This window comes from Ptychodera flava, unplaced genomic scaffold (genome assembly GCF_041260155.1).
Source record: "Ptychodera flava strain L36383 unplaced genomic scaffold, AS_Pfla_20210202 Scaffold_31__1_contigs__length_3010019_pilon, whole genome shotgun sequence".
NCBI classification, from domain to species: domain Eukaryota; kingdom Metazoa; phylum Hemichordata; class Enteropneusta; family Ptychoderidae; genus Ptychodera; species Ptychodera flava.
Genome location: NW_027248353.1, coordinates 2510611 through 2529342, shown reverse-complemented (window position 1 = coordinate 2529342; position 18732 = coordinate 2510611). Strand labels below are relative to the sequence as shown.

At 39.7% G+C, this 18732-nt stretch overlaps 1 pseudogene; it reads right to left on the bottom strand.

The window, feature by feature from the left end:
* Positions 1-108: 108 nt before the first annotated feature.
* LOC139127436 (large ribosomal subunit protein mL37-like) lies at positions 109-17307 on the bottom strand (annotated as a pseudogene).
* Positions 17308-18732: the final 1425 nt, after the last annotated feature.

Sequence of the window (18732 nt, the reverse complement as noted above, 5' to 3'; positions counted from 1 at the left end):
GGTTAGTAGTCCCTTGTTGGGGCAAAATATGTGTTATACAAACTATAGAGACCAACAACTCGCTTAGATTATACATACAGAAAGAGGAGTCTAATGAAAAACTGAAGCTGTAGTGTTGAAGTTTAGGCTTTATTCACAATTTTGTGTAGAAACTGATACACTTATGGCGAAACTGGATGTCAAACCCAGGTATGAAAACATGTGTCCATTTATGACATTAATGTGTAAGGTATTTCTGTCTCAAAAAAACACACAATTAAATTTGCATTTGATTATATACTGCTCTTGAAAATTGGACTGCAAACAATTGTTGCACTAAATTTTCTGTGTAATGCAGAACAAAAGACCCACAGTTCTACACTGAAACCCCGCCATCAAGGTAGTATGCAAGGAATTTCCTGAACACTTCAGGTCTCACTCCAGCGATTCTCTTGTCTTTCCTTGTAATTGTCCAATAAAGCAATTTATTACTCTCCAACCACACCATGTTTTTGATTCCATCATCTTCTCTAAGTTTCAGAGTGTTTAGCTGGAAGCTGGCAAATGACCACCGCCTTCCATTAGTACCAACAGCATGTGTGACAATGGGAGTTTCCAAATCAGCGTCTTCGTTCTGCAGGACAGTAAATGAAACGGTAAAATGATTATTTTTTTTCAAATCTGACATGCTTTACCTCGTATTGTACCTCCAAATGTAAGTTTGAGTCTTTGGTGTCCAGAAAATACTCTCTTGTCTTTTCAACTCAATTTTACTAAATGTGTACTGCATCTATCAGCGCCACTGAAGGTAAACAATATGATCAAAGGCCAGTAAAGAAATGGAAAGAAATGACTGACACTTGTACACAACTCTTTAAGTGTAGACAACGGTGATCTGGCCGAGCATAGTGGTGGCCATCAGAGCATAGAGAGACAGCACATCGAAGCAAATTGGTGACAACGCCACTCTGATTGTATTCTAAGAAGAACATTACACATAAATACACTGTATCACGAAAGTTCTCTGTTGTGTCATAATGGAAGTTTTTTCATGTTTCATCCAATCCCAGCCATTTAATTCTTACCTGGACACCGTATTGTAGCTTAGCTCTTGCTAAACAGTTGCCAAAGGCAAAGAGAATTAATTGGCATCGAGATGCTCAGGTAGCCAGCCATCAGTGTTCAGTATCAGTAGTAGATGTGCATGTGGATAGGGGTATCCTTCTGCTAAACCTGAAAACATGTTAAACTAGTCATTGTGAATGCCACCGCCCCAACCTATAATTTAACTGATTTAGGTGATTCAAGTATGTGCAGATTTTGCCAACAAAGATTTGTATGCTCTCCAGTAATTCTGCTGCTGTGTGTGACACTGCACTGTAGCAGTGCTTCAGACACATGATAAAAATACCGTCAAGGACAGTGTGCTCACATTCAATTTGAATTGGTAAATTCAAGAAATATTCAAACCAGAAAAACAAGAATGACAAAAGCAAATAAGGTCCGCAACTTAGGTACTGGAGGTCATCTTTAGGAACATGCATATCAACTTCTATAGCAATGGGACAAGCAGATCCTACATACATAAGCAAATGTCAACAAAAATATTAGCCAGAGAAGCTTGACAAAAAAGGTGAGGAGAGTGGCGAAAAAATATACAAGGGATCTGGTAAAAAGTAATGCTACCTCATCAATCTTCCAGACCCTACCCCCTCCTGAATATCAAATGTTCCACCCCTTTGTTGATCATGTTTACATAAGACCAGGTCAGAGGAAATGTATTTACAACCTGGGGATGTTTTAATTAATGCTATGAGTGTTATCATTCTAATGTAAACAGCACTTAAATCAGTTACAGATAGTGAAATGCCTTCCACAGTGGGCGGTGATTACAACATCTGGAATTATCCTGGATGCAAATTTCTCATCAGTTCTTGTGTGTCTTACATGCAAAAGTTGCAAAAATTGGTTCACAATGAAAAAATTACCCCAGCTTTGTTTTCTGGATCAAATTTTATGACAAATTGATATCAAATATGACAAATTATGTTCACAGCCTTCGAAACTCTCTCACAACAATATCCTGGGTTGTTGAAGGTCATTAAGGTCACAAACTGAGAAAATTACCTAAAATATAAAGATTTGGGGGTTTCCCAACACTCTGAGCAGAAAATCTATCAAATAACATCCCTCTGCACTTTTGTAGCAAATTACAAAACTACCAGACAAGTAATTTTGAGAACAAGTTTTCTTGACAAAAATGACAAAATTGTCTTAAAAATACAAATTTGTATATTTCAGGACAATTTCCACATATGGACCTGTATACTATATATCAAAGCTATCAGATGAGTAATTTTTAGATAACAAATTTTTGACCAAAATTCGGAAAATTGCCCCAAAATTACAAATATGAAAATTTAAATTCAATTTGTATGAACTTGACTGAAGTCATCCTGAGGAACATGTATACCAACTATCAAAGCAATCAGATGAGTGGTTTCAGAGGAAAACATTTTTTGACTAAAAACTGAAAAATTACCCAAAAATAGAAACATGCAACTTTCATCCCAAATTTTAAGCACCTAATTTGAATACCTAAAGGAACCTGCTCACCAAGTTTCAACCCTATCTTTAGCAATTTGCAGGGTTTTACCTTTTTTCCCCTTATTTGCATATTTTTGACACTGACAAGTTCATTTGAAAAAATTCACATCTCCACCCCTAGGTGCACCTGTACACCAAATACTAAGACAGTAGGTGCTGCGGTTTAGGTGTTTTTGATGTGGACGGACATACATACATACATACATACATACATACATACATACATACATACATACATACGTACATACATACATACATACATACAGACATACAAATCGGATGCAAATGAACTGATTCAGCTTATACGATAACCTCACATTGGTATACCAAATGTGAGTTAAAAATGATCTGTATACCAGTAGTGGAACAGTACAATTTAATAGCGTGGCTACATTTCCTGTGTCTGAAAAATATGTGCATGGCCACTGTATACGGTAGCCTTGTATACATACGTGTATGAATCTTCCTATAGCAGGATTGTCAATAGGAAAACTGATCATGAATAGTAGCTGAAGAAAAGTATTTAATTTTATTTCATTTTAGTATTTGAACATGGCAAAACATGTCATGCAATTTTGCTGACAACTTGATGAAAATACTGGAACATTAACATTTACAATCTGGTAGTATTATGGACAGTTTGCAGGGAAAAAATAGAATTCAACTTTTATTTTCTTTAATTTGCGATGTATAATATTATGGTGCACAATGTGATTGTAAAGTTGTCATATTGCCATATGCTGTGCCAATAAAAAGAAACATACCGGTACTGTGAAACTTGTGCTCCAACCATAAATAAATTATTATAAACCCATCTCTAGTGATCCAAATGTATTGTAATCCCCGACTTTTCTGGATGTAAGATAATACTATAGAATTTACCTGTTGTCACATGATCATCTCTGTAGTGATGGAGTGGTGCCAAGTCAATGGTGTGCGCGATGGGGTACAACGACTCCAACTGATGTGATGCCGTCTCCTGGACTTCTTCGTCTGTTGCCAGTGGCAACAGAGGTAGCTTTGAGGTGATGAGAGAGCCTACCCTTCCACCAATCTGTATGCGATCTTTGCCTGTTTGATACACATGAAAGACCAGGGAATATGAAGTTTGATTTTATGAAAGATCTGTTATCTTGAACTTTCTATGCATTTCCTAACGTTTCGGTTCATTTTTTTCTCCAAGAGAGAGTCGACTAAGAAAGTATAAATTGTCCATACAGATTGAAAGTCTTGAAAACATGCTAAATGTCACTTATTGCATGTTTACCATATTTGAGATGAAAGGTTCCACGAAATTTCTCCAAAGAGTCTTACCTCTGCGATATGGTGCTGCTAGTGTGTAGTCATTGATGATGGCTCTCTGGAGAAGGTTGGGATACTGTGGTGTGAGTCGACCACATAGATTCAGAAAACACATTAGCTGAGTATAGCTGTAATGTGAATATAAATACAACTTAAAAAGAGACAGTTTCTTCCTACAGAGGAAGCAATGTAAAGTATAGAATAGTTCAGTACAACATTGGAAATATTTTCTCAATTCAGAAAGTCTACATAGTTACTCTTCGGCAGGAAGTGGACTGAACAGATTGAAAAGCACAAGCTGGGCACAAAAGATCTTTACCGAAACAGTCCAAAATTATAGTTACACTGTGGCTTCATAATTAAACACTGGAAACTCTTACCTAAATCTCTCTGGTGGAGCCCACCTCTTTCTCCGTCTCCATGGTTTTCTGAGAACAGTTTCATCAAAGAGTCGTGATTTCTCTATTGACCTGAACACTTCGTCTTCCTGGTGTGGTATCTCCACTGTGTCTGCCAAATGTTGTAACCTTGATGGCATCTGAAAAAACAATAAAGAATATACAATTACAGCTGGGTTCAAGATTGACAGATAATGGACAAATCGTCAAGACAAGGTGATTGTTGAGTTTCCCGACATTCTTTCATCATTGAAGACTGCAAAAGCAGTGTTGTCAATGAGGGACACATTCATAAACAGATCACTAGCATACACCTATACAGCAAGTTTTTTGACAAGGCAATTTAGAACTTTTCTTTTTTAATAGTATACTCGATAGCTCTTTCCAAAAGACAGATATCAGGTTTCTCTACATGGCATAAAGTGTATGAATCATTGACGACTTCACAGCCTACACTTCGTTGAAGAGATTTTAGAAGTGATTCATTCTGGATGTTCTAAAGAAAATGTTCTGAAGGGCAAATCCATGAGATTTTGAAACCTAGAATCTTACAGCTTTAAGGTTAGGAAAATCTGATGATTGTAACTAACCAGCCTGCTTCTAAAAGCGGGAGGGCCATTGGTTTTAAGGACGAATAATCCTCTGGGATATTTTATGGACAATTATTTTAGCAGTATTTTTCTTAACTCATATTAATGTTTTTAGAATCATATGTGAAGTAAATTAAGTTTGTCTTGGACATTAAAAGTACAATTTTCCTCTCAGAGTCAATGCGGTGTGCAACTGCCATTTTCAAGATCAACATAGTTTTCTGATCATAAACATTGCACAGTGACCCCTAGTTTCCATTCTTGATTATGAAAGGGGCATACAGTTTCTTTCAGAAAAGCAATTGTTTAAGACAATTTTTTAAAGGCGGTGGTCGTCGCACTGCGCGTGCGCAAATTTTTTGTTGATAAACAGAAATTTTTGTAAACATAAGCCTTCTCAACTTCAATAGGAGTGAGATGGAAGCAGCCCCTCAATTTTTCAATGCCTCTCTAAGACTCAAGATCATGCGACAGTAAAATATTAAGATCGGAAACGAACTTAAGTGGTGTAATTCTATTTATAAACTCGTGTAAGGCTACGAACATTGAGACAATACACTATCAATACACTATTATATCGCTGAAAATATATTACTGCACTAAGTTACGGTGAACAAATGGGGTTTGATCACGCGCGGTCACGTTGGTTGTACACAATGCTATGTAGAGTACAGCAATAAAACATCGGTAAAATGATCAACATTGTATATATATTTAGGCCAGCAACAAGCAGAATGCCTCACACAAAAATTACATACAATGATCGGCAAGCAAGAGCAGGCGACTGGAGACGCTGTTGCATCGATAAGGGAGAACGGTCACCACATTGACGTACACGGATACAAGAGAATCCAGTCCAACAATGTACCGGCCCCGCGACAGACTTGACTCATGACCCACTGTTGATCACAGTTGCTAACTTCTTCTTGCAATGCGTGGCAAGAAATAGTCAAATAACAGGAAAAAATAGACAAAACGAGCGGGTTTTGACTGCATTTGGCACAACAATTGCAAGGCTACCATAGGGACGTGTTGACAGATCTTGTGAGTACAATGGTCATGACAGTGATCGAACGGCCTAGTGTAGGCCTACCGCTGCTATGCAAACTTTACCTCCTGAGTCTTGGGCGGGTCTGAATCCTCATTCAAATGAGATAACACCACAAAAAGACCTATGAAAGGTCCTTCGCTTGACTTGATAACTGTACTCGGAATAATTGGTTGCACCACACCATGGAGGCAAACTTTGTGGTGGAGTCGTATTCTCCACAGCTGAACGGGGAGCACCATATACACGATCTCTTGACACGACGTTCACACAGACCACGGAACACATTCTCCTTGCAGCTGCCGCAGGGGCATTGCTCTGCGATCGAGCTACGTAGATTTCTGTCACTTGCTTAATTGTTGACTGGACTCCTGTTGGGCCTTTGGAAATAAAGCTAGATCGTCTTTGCCAGTGATGTCGTGGACTAGAGCCCGGTCATTTGATAGTGTGTTGGCGTTTTACTGTAACACATGTACGGGTGAGTGTTTTCAAGTATGCTCGAGCGATAACAGTAGCCGATCCCAATTCAAGAAAATCATGATCAAATGTGATCTAAATACAGCGTGTATTCAGCAGATATTTAACTCAGATTAATTGACCTGTTATTGTGTGTTAGCTTTGGTAAGTGAGAATGCTTGGGACAGACCGCCGCTACTTTAACAAGTGGTAATATTGCAACCATTGTAGTCAACCCGTGACTTAGTGTGGCGGCCTTGGATATGTTTACAAGGGGGGACCCCCTCACGAGCATACGCAGCGCGACGACCACTGCCCTTTAATCAGAATCTGGTTCTCAGGACAACAACAAACAAGTCATTACAGATGATACAGTCCGTGCTTGATTTTGGTGGTTGAATTACGGTGATTGAACTACATGCTTCATAGCTTCAGTACAGGGAAGAGGACTGAATTTGTTAATGTTGGGAAATCACATGATAGTTGTCTGTGGGGGGTCATGTTTGTGTACTTGGAAGAGTAAAGTTATGGTGTTGGTGTTTTCCATGGCAAGATCAATAGTTGCATTTACAAACTGGATCGCATCGCACCATTAATTGACATGCACATGCACACTACAATACAATGTCTGTGTGCCAAGTTTGAAAAAAATCTGTTCAGGGATAGTTGAGTTATGGTTCAAAAACATGAAAAATCAGAACAAAATGGCTGCCTGGCAGCCATTTTGGATCGTACCGCAAAATAAATTGACATGCATATATATGCCATAGTACATTACTTAATCTGTGTACCAACACTCAGTGAAATCAGTTTAGGGATAGTTGAGTTATGATTCAAAACCATATAAAATCGCAACAAAATGGCCGCCCAGGGGGCCATATTGGATCGTATCAGAAGATAAATTGACGTGCATACACATGCCATGATTGTACTTTACCTGTGTACTAACATTGAATGAAACTGGTTTGCAAGATAGTCGAGTTATGGTTCAAATGCATGAAAAATTTGCAACAAAATGGCCGTCTGGCATACCCTACATTTGTATGCCACAGTACTTTATCCTTGCACACATTTTGAAAAAAATCGGCACAGGGGTGACAGAGAAACCGCTGCTGACAGATGGACGGACGGACAGATGGACGGGACCCAATCTATAAGTCCCCGCCAGACTGCGTCCGCGGGGACTAATAAAGGACTTTGTAAGTCTGTAATGTTCATTTTTTATGACAATCTCTAACCCACCAATGTCTGATGTTATTCCTACCTCTTCTGCCATCATTTTAGACTTGGATAGATACAATGCTTGCTTGACACCCTCCAGTAGTCTGGTTCTCTGCTGGAAGAAGTAACATGCCTCTTCTTTGTACAAGACATGCTCCTCTATCGGCTTTTTCACCTTCTTCCTAAAATCATGGACCTCCACTGGCTCATGTTTTTGCTCAACTCCTATAATCCTGAGAGGGAAAAATTCATAATCAGGTGTGACAGTTTGAATGATATCGGGACCTACATTTGTAAACTGGCAGCTCTGTTGTAGGATACGTTCATAATCTGTCAGTAAATTTATTATGAAGCTTGCCTTCTGTACTTTCCATCAATGTTAGTGCGCTTCTATGAACGCATACATTGGTGCATGTACATGCCGCGGTCATGATGATAATTATGTTTGTACACAACAAAAGAAATGACAGTATGACCACTGATGGCACTGTTTTCAAGGCCATTGAGCTTCATAGAGCCAGTGCCCCCTTCACAGCACAGCTGTTTCAGTTGAGGTCTCTAAAATTTGATCAGAGAATTTTTTCAAGAGAATACATATTTACTACATGAAATTCACTTCACAATGTTGCATACTTACCTTGCATTGAGAACTGAAACACTTGGATTGCGTTTCCTCCGTGTTTTAATTTCTTCTAGTTTTGCAGGTTTATAGTGACGTAGTTGTATCCTGCGGATTTCTGGTATCCTCAACAGCATCCCAAGTCTGTGACAGCTTTCCATTTTTTCCCTTTCCTTCGTAAAGCTTTGGTCCTGTAACAATGATAAACACTACCATATTTCTAGAGGGTATCTCAGTGTTCGAAATAATCGGTGGCAATGGTGGCATTTGCCACCAAAAACTATCAATCTGCCACCAAAATTTTTTTCTGGTGGTATTTTTCTGCCACTAATTTTGGGTCATCATATCATTGATCCTACGGCTTGAACGAAGGAACACTTAAGGAACACGCGTTGTCTGACAGCGGAAAAAACTCATTAGCAAAAAAAAAGAACTAATTGCGGCATTTTGGCATGAATGAAACATAGTGTGAATCCAAACTTGTGATTGGCTAATCTCCATATCGATGACAGCAGCTTTGTTACACTTGACATGTTGTTGCCCTCTGTGATAGCCGCATATGCAGTCATAGGGCACAAGATAAAAGCATGTTGTGACATTTTGAAAACAAAGCCAAACTGCAGCCTGCATGAATACTTGCAATTCATTAGCCAGTTAACAGGCCTCGAAAATTCCTATCGCCCGACCCCGTGGCTAGTGAATTTTGCGTTCGGGCAAGTAAAAACAGTATGCTTCCCGTCCGATGGGCAAGTGCACCAGCGGTTGAATTAACTAAGCCCTGGACAATGCAAGCTTGAAAATGTATTTCATTATGTCTGTACACGCCTACAATCATTGTAAGTCCTTCAACTCTCCAAAGTTTTTCTGAAACCCTTGAAAATCCGCCTGACATCGCAAAATAATCGTTCTTGCTGTTGTAAAACACAAAAAGTCGTAAAAATAGAGTTTTGCGACATGTTCTCTCCGACGACACGGAGTGAATTTACTGTTTTGTATGTGTATGCCGTAAAGTGGTATGCTCTTGACAGTGGTTGCCATTCTCTTTGTGCAAGTGTTAGCTGTGATATCGCAGCGGCACAGTACAATAAATTACCCACAATTCTCTTTGATTTGTACACATGAAGGTTACTTTTCTAAAAACTTTTACAGTTCTGCATGTAAGCACTAGTGTGCAGCATCAGAATAATTGATAAATAATATCTAGTAAAAGTACGTTCAGATATTTCAGTGAAAGGTTCAAAATAGCCACTAAACAACCATAAAAGTCACATTCTTTAGGTACTACAAATGCCTTGCTTTTGGGCAGCAAGTTATGACGAACTGAAGGGGTCATTCTCTGAGAAAACTTAGCATGCAAATTTCTTTTGTCACTTCCATTGCAAAAAATCAATATCCTTTTGTTTCATAAAACAGGTGCAACTAGTCTCCCTACTTTCCATCACATTATTCTGTATGGCTGAGGACACAATCTCTGGCAAATTTCACAAAAATGCTATCTCCTCTCTCAATTATGCATAATTTTCCAAATTATTTAAAATGAGAATTGAGAAGAATGGTGTGCATAAAAGTACATTTTCAAAATTTTGATAAATAGTCTGTGAATTTGTCTACACACATGGGAGACATGGTAGACTTCACTCAGGTATCTCCGAGGATACAAATCGCAATGAATTATGGGAAATCTACAGTACTGTGAGCGGTACTTGTGGCGTATATCGAACGCGCTCGGGTCATTGGGGTCATCGCCACAGTCCCGCTGCGAGCCAAACCATAGGCTTCGTTGGCAGTTTACGACGAGACCGACCGGTGTCGTAGATTTAGCTTGCAAAATAATGAACTATATTAGCCTTTGAATAAATAAACTTGTATCATCTTTATCATTGACTATCTGAGACTCATTCTGTACGCCTGCTAACTTCCTTGAAGATAAGAACACGTATTTTCGACCATTTTCCCGTGAGCCGTCGACGGTTTCTACGATGTTTGCTCGATCGCGCGTACAACGCACTGAATACGTTGGAGGTCAAAAGTTCAAATTCAAGCAGGAACCATCGACGACTCACCGAAAAACGGTCGAAAATACATGTTGTCACAGTCGGGTTCGTTAGCAGGAGTAGAAGATGAGTCGTAGATAGTCAGTGATACAGTAGGTATAATTTTATTTATTGCAAGCTTTATCTATTTTATTATTTTGCGAGCTAAATCTACGACACCGGTCGGTCTCGTCGTAAACTGCCAACGAAGCCCATGGTTTGGCTCGCAGCGGGACTGTGGCGATGACCCCAATGACCCGAGCGCGTTCGATATACGCCACAAGTACCGCACAGTACTGTAGATTTCCCATAATTCATTGCGATTTGTATCCTCGGAGATACCTGAGTGAAGTCTACCATGTCTCCCATGTGTAGACAAATTCACAGACTATTTATCAAAATTTTGAAAACGTACTTTTATGCACACCATTCTTCTCAATTCTCATTTTAAATAATTTGGAAAATTATGCATAATTGAGAGAGGAGATAGCATTTTTGTGAAATTTGCCAGAGATTGTGTCCTCAGCCATACAGAATAATGTGATGGAAAGTAGGGAGACTAGATGCACCTGTTTTATGAAACAAAAGGATATTGATTTTTTGCAATGGAAGTGACAAAAGAAATTTGCATGCTAAGTTTTCTCAGAGAATGACCCCTTCAGTTCGTCATAACTTGCTGCCCAAAAAGCAAGGCATTTGTAGTACCTACAGAATGTGACTTTTATGGTTGTTTAGTGGTTATTTTGAAACTTTCACTGAAATATCTAAACGTACTTTTACTAGATATTATTTATCAATTATTCTGATGCTGCACACTAGTGCTTACATGCAGAACTGAAAAAGTTTTTAGAAAAGTAACCTTCATGGGTACAAATCAAAGAGAATTGTGGGTAATTTATTGTACTGTGTACCAGTGCGATATCACAGCTATGCAAGTGTATGAGTCGTATGACAGTCGATCGGCTTCATGCAATAGTGTAATTGCCCATGTGCTTAGTAAATGGATGTAAACTTATTCGAAGCCATGGATCTCGGCAATGCTTACTGTTCAACGTAAATCAACAGCCAGTTGAAAAATTACAAGTTTACATCGTAGTCGAAACGGGCTCAGTTGACCAAGGAGGCCACACATTGCAGCTACGTAGTGCATGAGATGCACACAGTTTTAAATTACGTGACCTTGGTTGTTAGGGATCGGCTCTCACTTACAGAAAACAAATCTGCACTGAAGAGTAACGAAACGAAACTTGAATCTACTCTCTTGACGAATACGTTTATCAAATAAAACTTTGAAAGACTGCTGTGCTCAGTGAGCAAACATGTAAACAGGTAAAAGGGTTGCAGATGTACATGTGCGCATGCGTTGGCAGATAACACCAGCAGAGCAGTTGTTTGTGATCTCAGCTTGATAATAAAGAGCAGCAGCCAGCCATGCACATTGTAAATCACACAATCTTATTACTCTTATGCAAAGATTTTAATTTGGATTAGGTTGTGGAAAAATTCCAAATTCAAAGATGTTTTCTAGATGGCCAAATCTACAGAAAAGACTAAAGTATTCTCACATTTCTTCTGCGACATTTCAGATTTGGTAATAGTCCTTCATTTTAACAAGATGTACATGTAGTTCATGTTTGAATATGTTTTTTCCCTCTTTGAATTCACTTCATATGGCCAAACTCTTGCTCTCTGTTACAAATTACTGGTACAGTTATTAGAAATTTAGGGCAAGTAATTTTTCCTCTCGGCCAAGTAAAAATGAAATTCACGTGTCCCACGGTTAGTAAGTTTGCAAACTTTTTTTGAAGCCTGTAGTATGGGTTGACTTTTTGTGACGTGTACTCACCATATTTTCAAGAATTAATAAATTAGAATGAGTATGTGGCAATAATGACAAAATGTTGTATTATATCGATCACATGATGTGTTAAACTGCCACCAGATTTTTCATAATTGCCACCTGATTTTATATCCGGTGGCAAACTTTTGCCACAAGAAATAAAAAAGTATTTCTATCCCTGTATCTATACACAGCGAATGTTAAATTGAACACACCATACTCTCACAGTATTTATGTAAAGCATAAAACAGTAAATCACTTCTGTAGTGTAAATAGCACGCAGTGGTAACAAAGTTCACTATCCATATGGCCAAGAGAGTGCCATGCTTGTTAAATTCTCAAATAAACAGCATAAACATGTCCACTCCTGTAACAGACAGTGTGTTTCCCGTCAAAAATTTGTGTCACACGCCTGCGTCTGCCGACACAGCACAGGGCTGTAGAGTGCTGATGTACCGGTACAGGTACAATAAGTATACAGTGCTGCAAAGAAATTACTGTATACATTGCTGTACACACAGGCCTGTGACAAGGCTGGACTTTCACTCTTGTATCAGCACCTGTTTTACATGACTTGATGCAGTTCAATGTACAATAAAATGTGCCACTTTACACCAGTGTATGATGTCTTCACACAGTTTCACAAACACCTACCTGCTGGCAAAAAGTTAAAACTTCAATTTCTAAAATTTCCACAATCTTTCAAAAATCCCAGACCCTCTTAAAGCATTATCCTTGAACTTCAGGGAAGATAAAAGTTTTATCTGTAGAGCTAAATGTTTACAGACTTCAACCAGGGTAACGGAGGTCAGAACCCGCATGGCTGTACATTTGGTGTGATTGAACCCCTAGTTTTGTGTGAATATATAAAGACCATGTATTAAAACTCTAGGTCTTCATGCAAGCTTAAACTTTATTCTGAAAAATTATGAAGATACTGGATACCTTCTGATATATACACTATCTGTAGTTATATTTGGGGATTTCAAACACTATAACTGCATTGACAAAATGGGCAGCTGAAGTACACTTGGCCTATGTCTCATACAGTATTAAATGCTCATCTGAAGATGATTTTTGTGATGAGTAAACATACCATAAAAGATGTCATGGTAAGTAGAATCACAGTCACTCCACAGAAGTAGAACAGATCCTGGCTTCTCTTCCCGTTCCCTGTGGGGTCCTACTAATTACTGCCTGTGACTGCCCGTAGAGAGGACTGCCCGAGGAGCAAGTAGGCCAAATTTTGCCCATTTTAATATTAGGCCAATAGGTTGAACTTATAATATGCCCAGCCAACCAACAAAAATATCATTGATTTGGTGTTTTCTGTAGCAGTTTTAGAACCCGAAAGACGCCAGGCTTTAAACGAGAAAGAAGTCCCCAACTTGATTGAGAGATCATACCATTCAGTGCAAGGGATGGTAGGCTGTCAGGCTGTATGCGCTCGGCGAGGTTATTGTGCCACCTCTCGAACTGAATGGTATGATCTCACTATCAAGCTGGCGACGTCCTACAAGACCGACGTCTTCCGTGTTCAAAAACTGCCGGAAAAAACATCAGGTTAACACCAAATCAATGATATTTTTGGTTGGCTGGGCATTATATAAACTGAACCTATTGGCCTAGTGTTAAAATGGGCGAAATTTGGTCCACCTTTTCCTCGGGCAGTGCTCCGGCAGTGCTCGGGCAGTGCTCCGGCAGCTACGGGCAGTCATGGGCAGTAAATTAGTAGGACCGCCCCTGTGGGATCGTACAGAGTTACCCGATGCAGTGAAATTGAGCGAAACCTGTTTCTACAAATGCAGAAGTGAAGAACTCTTGAATGTCTCTTTTTGCACACACAACCGCCAGGAAAAGCTGTGGGCTACGAAGCTAAAACAAGCAGGATAGCTGTGGTGTTTTCGGATGGGATATCTGCCTTTTAATGGCTGGTTTTGACTTGTACGTCTTTAACCCCGCCACCATAGCTGGTGGCAGGGTTAAAAAACATACAAGTCAAAAAGCAGCCTGTAAAAGGCAGAAATCCCATCCCAAAACACCACAGATATGGACCCACTGGTGCTTTGGAGTGTACAGTTGGCTGGTTCTGCCTGGCAGGGCTGTGTTACCGGTTATATGCTGGAGGGTGAAGGCCTATAGCTCGTGACACACAGCCCTGCCATGCAGATTTACTAACAGCCATTCATCCGGTCCTAATATTATATAGGGCTCAGCCCTTGGTGTCGCGCCAGGGGTTAAGATTGGCAATGTTATTTGTATTGATTCATGATAAAATGTAATTAATTGTTACTTCATAAACGTATATATGACAACTATGCCCAGTTTTCCCTCTGATGAAAGCAGTTCAGTACGTACACGCACGGACGTCAAACCCTGCAGCAGTGCAGGTAGGCCTATAGATTTTCTGTAACGTGTAAACATTTTGGACAAAAATTGGCAAGTTTTACATTGATAACAGCCTATTGCGTTAAACAAGGGACGTATCATGCAATCATTATCATTGCAATGGTAACCGCACTGCCCAACTTCCACTTGCAAGCTGAAAACTATAGCGTTCCGTCTAAAAACTGGCAATTTTTGAATTTAATTATTGACACTGGGGGCGCTTTTCTAAAATTCAATCCCAGCATTCTTTGCGTATGCCACCGTTCATATGCGCGACTGTTTTCTCCCTTTATCTATATGAACGATATTCTGTATCAGCGACAAGGTGCATAATAACATTTACTGGCTAATAAAAGAGGTATATTTTATAAATGGCATGTTATATAATAATAATTTGTTTCGTATTTGTTTATTTACGAGTACTCAAAAAAAACATGGCGGCGCCCACGAAAGAAGGGTACACTTCCGGTTACTCGCATAGTATATTATGAATAAGCGCATGCGTAGTCAGTAAGCCGCTGGCGCGACTACTAATTACTGCCTGTCACTGCCCGTCGACTACCCAATCACTGTAATCAATCAATATATCAATACCAAAGACCACTAATATAATAGAAAGCTAAAAATATGAGTCTGTTTTACTCCCAATGCACAAATCCTGTCTCAAAACTACCGTCAATATTGGCTAAGTTCCTGAAAGGCAGTGTTTGGACATCAAATGCAAAAAGCATTGCCACTCGTTCGCAAATCAACGTTGTTGGGGTCTGGGACGACAATTTTGTTTGGTTCTATATCAAATAATGATTTTGATCACGGTCCGAGGGACCGTGTTTTGATATGAGATATCAACTGATTACAGTAATTGGAAAGTAAATTTCCTGACGGGCAGTGGTCTGACGTCGACGGGCAGTACAATGTATGTACCGGTAAGTGGCCAGTGGTTATGCATGGGGTCCTACTAATTACTGCCCGTCACTGCCCGTCAGGAAATTAGCCTTCCAATTACTGTAATCAGTCGATATTTCAATACCAAGGACCACTACTCTTTGTAAAAACGAACAAAATAATATTCCAAGATCCGAAAAATGTTGATTTTCGAACGAGTAGCAACGCTAATCGTGTGATCGTACATGCATCACCATTGGCCATACATACTGCCCGTCGACATCCGACCACTGCCCGTCACTGCCGTCGGGAAATTTCAACGACTGTAATCAGTTGATATCTCATATCAAAAACATTACTTACATGTACTATACAACCAAACAAAATTGTCGTCCCAGACCCAAACAACGTTGATTTGCGAACGAGTGGCAACGCTGATCGTAATCGATGTCCGAACACTGCCTATCATCACTGCCCGTCGAGTAGAGAACTTAGCGCTCCAATATTCACGTTAGTTCTGAGACAGGACTCGGGCATTTGGAGTAAAACAGACTCTTATTTTGTAGCTTTCTATTATATGTGGTCTTTGGTATTGATATATCGACAGATTACAGTAATTGGAAGGTTAACTTCCTGACGGGCAGTGACAGGCAGTAATTAGTAGGACCGGATGCATGTACGATCACACGATTACTCGTTCGAAAATCAACGTTTTTCGGATTTGGGAATATTATATTTCGTTTGTTTTTACAAAGAGTAGTCGTTCTTGGTATTGAAGGATCGACTGATTTCATTAATTGGAAGGCTAATTTTCTGAGGGCAGTGACGCGCAGCTACGGGCAGTAATTAGGACTCCATTCGTCTAACTCTGCGTACGACGTAGCTGCAAAATTGTAGCTCTATGGTGAGGCGGTCGGTGAGTTTTGGTTTTTGCGACATCGCTCACCAGTAGAGCTACAATGCCGAAGGCCCTGAAGCATACAAAATAAGCACGCTGCACATGGCACGGCATTTTGATGTAAAATCCCATACATTTACTGCATTTGGTCATACTGATTTATCATTACTGAAGATTAAACACTATACTACACTAACCTTGTCGTGTATGGGGTTTGGTATTTGTTCAAATACGTCGATCGCGTTCCAAAATCATTTCTTGGAGCCGCCATTACCAACTTCCGGTAATGGCGGCTCCCAGAAACACGCTCAATGTTTATGGAACGCGATCGACGTGTCTGTGCTAATACCAAACCCCATAAACGACAAGGTTAGTGTAGTATAGTGTTTAGTCTTCAGTAGTGATAAATCGGTACGACCAAGTGCAGTAAATATGTGGGATTTTACATGAAAATGCCGCGCCATGTGTGGCGCGCTTATTTTGTATGCTACAGGGCCTTCGGTGCGGCATTGTAGCTCTACTGGTGAGCGATGTCGCAAAAACCAAAACTCACCGACCACCTCACCGTTGAGCTACAATTTTGCAGCTACGTACGACGCTGTGTTCCCAGGGCTGTACACGGCCTCCCAGGCCGTACAACGTTCAACGTACGCAGGGCTACATTAGGTCTAGCTGCAGTGCTGTAGCTCGAGGTTTTGCCTGGATATTAATATTTGGGTCGGAAGGCCAGCTAGCAGTAACTCAGCTGCCAAGAAAAGCCAGGCGAATGGGGGCCAGTTAGGTCTACCATGGATGTAAAAAATAGATCCATGGGTCTACTACCGTCTAGCTGTGGGTCCATGACAGGCTAAACTAGCCTGCGTCTTCACAACTATTCAAGGAGGGTTTAATTTTTTACCAAAGGAAAATGAAGCCACGTTAGAAATTTAGTGAAAATACCTAAAGCCTGTGCACAGAATAGTCGATGATATGTTACGTTACCTCACGTGTTTGCAGGCACCGAACTCGCGAGTTGCTCACATGGGGGCAGACATTTTGAAAGAATGACCCCTGACCCAAGGCTTGACAGGAGATGGCGCCCTCATATGAAGCTCATAGTATTGAGGGCTCCGCGGTAAGATTTCATATTCCGAACCGAATCACATTCACAAAAGTAATTGTTAAACAGAGGCAAAAATGACAAAAATCAAATAGCTTCAGGACCATTGGATATTATCTAAGCACAAACAGGACTGCCGAACGGACTGTCAGCCTACCGACAAGATTACAGTTTCTGCTATCTGAATGACTATTAAAGAATGAAGATGTGACATATCGGAAACCGTTCTTCATATGACCCGTCCAACAATTTTATTTTTAAACTTCTTTTTCATGCGTGGGCGTCTGGGGAAAGGTTATTTAAGAATGGTCGATTATAATTAATCCAACATAAACATCGAGTTGTGTTTTTAATCGATTCTGATGACGCACATCGCCACATCCGTCTGCATTTCCTTAAAAGTAAAGAATAAACAACAAAAAAAAAAAAACAACAACAACAACGTTTGATTCCAACACGACTGACAAACATAGAAACGGCTAAGTTATTGAATGCATTAATCGACTTTGGGTAGGAAAGTAACGGCAGTAGCTGCAATACCGCGTTATTTCAACTATGACAGTAACATCGAAATTCTTACTCTATTGATTTGTTTCTATATCTATAGGCTAATGTCATCAAAGTTGTTTACATAAAGAAAGTCGTAGATGGGCAAATGAAATATGTATGTGCATAAATGTACCTTCATTATTTCATAAATTTCACATCAACAAAGTTATGCCGAGTCCCGGCAGGGAGTGGGGAAACGGGATATATTCAGTGAGTTTATCACATATCATTTTGTTCCTTCAAATGTGTAAGTGTAAAGTTATCATGAACAAGGTGAACAAGTAATATCACTTTCTGAAATTTGATTGTGAAGATATATAGAAACAACAGTGTCGTCTCTCTTGATAGAAAACATTTGACACTGTGACCGCTACAAGACTATAAGAGAAAGTCGAGGTCAGAACCCTGCATTGGGATCAACCAAGAACGAGAGTGAATATTTATAGTAGTCAAAAATTACGTTATCATACTTGAAGCAAAAACTACTAAATCTCTTTTTTTCATTTTTTTTATTTTCAAGCAATACTAAAACAATCTTTGCATAATTTACTTCGTCTGGCACAACTGTCAATATCCATTGTCATTTCAATAGTTAAACATTACCGGCGGCCCTGTACATAACCAAAGCTGAGTACAGTTCATGAGTTAATTCTGTTCTGAGTAGCAATCCCAGCAATATGAGGCTCACTACTACAGGTGTGTATTGTCAACCCTAGAAAAATTACCCCTATTCGTATTCAGACGGTAGTAGCCTAGTCCCTCGACGATCGAAGTATTTTGGTTTGAATTTCGGAGATTTTTCGCCTTTCTTTGCTCATGA